The 4,013-nt window shown below is 37.2% G+C and overlaps 1 protein-coding gene across 1 annotated transcript in view; it reads right to left on the bottom strand.

Annotated features, from left to right (window-relative positions):
* cdh10b (cadherin 10, type 2b (T2-cadherin)) overlaps positions 1-825 on the bottom strand; it is a 56,804-nt gene extending 55,979 nt beyond the window's left edge. The window contains exon 1 of the mRNA XM_016441690.1: positions 640-825. The gene's annotated coding sequence lies outside the window, so the exon portion shown is untranslated. The remainder of the gene's footprint in view (positions 1-639) is intronic.
* Between the last annotated feature and the right edge of the window lie 3,188 nt (positions 826-4,013).

Genomic DNA, 4,013 nt, shown 5'->3' with positions numbered 1-4,013 from the left:
GGCAGCCAGTATAGCTGCCAAATGACACACAGGTCAAGGCAATAATCTGCTTATCAGAATCAAGCAAAAGCATTTGTATAATTGCAGGATTCATAACAGAGCGTTTGTCAAATAAAATTACCGCAGAGCAGCTCTGCCAGCCCATTTGAAGTTTTTAGACACATCGTTTGCTGTCTAAATGTATAATATTTTTTTTTATATGCACCTAGAACAATCTTATATGGTTGTAGCAAAACAGTTTTAATCAAAGTTATTTAATCATAACCAACAATAATTCTCCATTTGATCTTAAACAACAAACTTTACCTCCATATTGGCAAAAATATTAAAAATAATTTAAAAGTAGAAAACAACGCACCTCTAAATCTGACTTCTCACAGGTAACCGTGACTTCAAATGTCTAGAGATGAAATTCAACAGCACGGGGAACAGTTCAAACAGTTTCTAGCCAGGAATTCCCTCTCAATTCCTCACAATATAAACTCACTTTACTGAAACCTCAATAAATCCCATTCAGTAGGTCCTTGAAAATTAATGTGCAGTGAAATATTCACAAAAGCGACCAAACCCTCTCTTTAGGTCCTAGACGCATTTTCTGAAATCACCTGCAAAAGAAACGAATCAGCCGTCTACTCACACTCTCTTTTTGCTTTTGCGACGTCTTTCTCAGTCGCTTTAAATCCGTCTTAGCCACTCTTTAATCAAATAGTTCCTCCAGTGTAAAATGATCTCCACGGCAACCACTCTGCAGGGCACATCTGTCTTAATGATAACCTTTAGATTCAGCGAGCGAGAGAGAAAATTATGTACATGGCTGCTCTCTTTCCGGACTCTCTTCATCTGTCTGAGCTAAAGTGGGGGACCGAGAGAGCACAAGAGCAACAGAGCTGGAGAGGGAGGGACAGATGAAAGATAGAGAGAGAGAGACACACACACACACACACACACACACACACACACACAGAGTGAGAGAGTTTTACCTATACCCCATTGTTTTCTGCTGTGTTTTTGGCACACTTCTATATCTCCTTAGCATAAGCTCCACGCTTGTCACCTTCCCTCTCAGTTTTCGTTGCAAGACTGAACATTGTCCTGAAGCTTACTGTGTGTGAGAGAGAGAGAGAGAGGGACAGAGAGAGAGACAGATGTCTCTCTCAGTGAAAGATACACTGACAACGTCTGAGAGAGGCGGAATGCGAGAGGGAAGAGGTCAAGGAGATGAGGGTCACAGGTGTTAGAACCTTAGATGGCGGTAGCGATCCACAGCTAATGGACATCGCGTGATAGATGGACTCATCGATGTTAACTGTCCAAAGCGATCCAAGCTTGATCTAATCAGGATTCAATGACAGTGGAATGAAGGAGAAAGAGCCCATAATAAGTAAATCAATACCAGGATGGAGGCAAAAGTCAGGTAGGAGTTGGGGGCGGGGTGGACCATCTCCAGGCACTCAGCGGGAGCGTCATTACCAGCTCTCTCCTCCGGTTCATATCAGTCCATCACCTCACATACACTGAACTGATGGAGAAAAAAAAAGATTTTTTTTAATGCTGCAAATAAAAATTGAAGAGATCATATATATTACCAACGCATTGGATGGTTAGGAAGAGTTAAAAAATGATACAGACCAACATATCTACCTGGACCAAAGTTTTAGATCCTCCTTGTATCAATATGAACAGCTTTGTCATTGGATAGTAAACATTCTCTGTTTTTAACATTTTTAGTGAATTATGATTAAATATGATACAAAAAAGCCTAATTTGTCGTCACGTTTACATTTTATGTGCATTTTGGCATCACGGCACCCTGCTATCTGCTGACTATCTAGTTGTCTATCATCTACCTGTATTTATCTATCTATCTATGCATTAAACACATTAAATTGATCAAAAGTGATGGTAAAGATTTTCAAATTGTTACAACTTGCTGTTCCTGTGAACATTCTATTCATCTACAACAAAAAAATATTAAGCAGCCTAAATGTTTTCAACATTGATAATAATGAGAAATGCATCTTGAGCAGCAAATTACCATATTAGAATGATTTCCGAAGGATCATGTGAAGACTGGAGTAATGATGCTGAAGATTCAGCTTTGCCATTGCAGAAATAAATAATATTTTAAAATATACTACGATAGAAAACAGACATTTTAAATTGTCATAATATCTCACAATATTGCTGTTGTTACCATATTTTGATCAAATAAATGCAGCCTTGTGAGCATAAGAGACATCTTTCAAAAGCATTAATTAATTTTACCGAAGCCAAACTTTTTTGGTAATTTATATATCTTATCATATGGCAGCATCGTGATTGAGTCTTACAAAAAATGTAAATACTTAAAACACAATTATAAAAGTTATATAAAACAGTAAAACATGATTGGCTGTGGTTGTCATGTCACGCAGCAATGCCACACTCAGTTAGGACTGACAAATTACTTGTTGCTGGAAGCCTGGTTAGGACACAGTGTTAAAAGGGTACATTTACAAAAAGCACAAAGATAGGTTTGAAATGTGTCTAAAAAGAGAGAAATGTCATGGAGGTTGGTCTCAGAGTAGTGATGGGCTCAATTAACACAGTCTGCGTGCTGTAACACACTGCTTTGTTGTCAGTGTTGGGAAGGTTACTTTGGAAATGTAATAGGTTACAGATTACAAGTTACCCTACTTAAAATGTAATAAGTAGTGTAACTTTTCAATTACTTTATTAAAGTAATGTAACTGATTACATTTGATTACTTTTTGATTACTTTTCTAAATGTCTAGTATTTTCAACTGTTAATCACTTTCAAACATGTAAACCAGGCAGGGTTAAACTTACAATATGTGCTCAACACTGATAACTGTCAGACTTTCGAAATCCTTCATCACTTGAATAAAGATTATAATATTTTAATTTTAAAGGAGACATTGGATGCAAAATATCTTCATTTGCATATAAATGTGTCTTAGCAGTGTGTGGACACAACCACCATACAATGATAAAAATTCACTCCTTTTTTTTTTAACCCTCCAAAAACCTAAACAGTCTCAGTTATCAAGCCATTTTGATTTTGGAATGAATACCAGCGCTCTCTTCCACCTTCAGTGGGATCGGGAAAGGTCCGATTTGAACATGGGACACCCGAAGTGCAATGGTGTTGTATGTCGGCGCGCTGCCCACAAGGCTATTGGTGTCAACACAATTACGTAATTCCGTTACATGTAACTAGTTACTCCCCAACACTGTTTGTTGTAGTGCCACGTCCTCATCTTCTGAAATTTACACAGAATGTGTGTATATGCACTTCTGTTGTTTATGAACATGCACAATCTCTGTGATAAAAGGGAAAAACAACCCTTTTTGGAAGTGTTTTGCAGAGATACTATGAACGCAAGGTTTATGTTCATCCTGTGGGGAATGCTGGGAGACCTGTGCAGCTCCGGAGATACTTGTGCCACAAAACAAAAAACACTTGGATTCTATATCCAATTCTATTTAAAGAAACAGTTCACTTAAAATGAAAATTTGCTTTAAAAAATATTCAGCCTCAGGCCATCCACGATGTAAATGAATTTGTTTCTTCATCTGAACAGAGAAGCATTACTGTACTGTACATCACTTGCTCATCAGTGGATCCTCTGCAATGAATGGGTGCCATCAGAATGAGAATCCAAACAGCTGAAAAAAAAAACAATAATCCATCAATTAACGTTTTGTGACGCAAAAAGCTGTGTGTTTGTAATAAAAATAAATCAATAAATAAAAAATCCATCATTAAGGAATTTTAAATTTAAACCTTATGCTTCTGGCCAAAATATGAGTCCATAATCCATAGTAACGCTTCCTCTAGTGAAAAAAATCCATCTCCTGTTGTCCTCTCACATCAAAATCCACCAACATGTTTAGAACTGTTTTTGCTTGTAAACAGTGTTTAATCTGTGCATATTTCTCTCCTGGTTCAATATTATGGATAGAGCAATATTGCAAGGTACAAAGTGTGTCTTTCTTTTGGCTTCAAGCAG

This window comes from Sinocyclocheilus anshuiensis, unplaced genomic scaffold, assembly GCF_001515605.1.
Source record: "Sinocyclocheilus anshuiensis isolate Anshui unplaced genomic scaffold, SAMN03320099.WGS_v1.1 scaffold391, whole genome shotgun sequence".
In the NCBI taxonomy this organism is placed as follows: domain Eukaryota; kingdom Metazoa; phylum Chordata; class Actinopteri; order Cypriniformes; family Cyprinidae; genus Sinocyclocheilus; species Sinocyclocheilus anshuiensis.
Note: the sequence above shows the minus strand (reverse complement) of the source record. Positions and strands in the feature narration are given on the sequence as shown.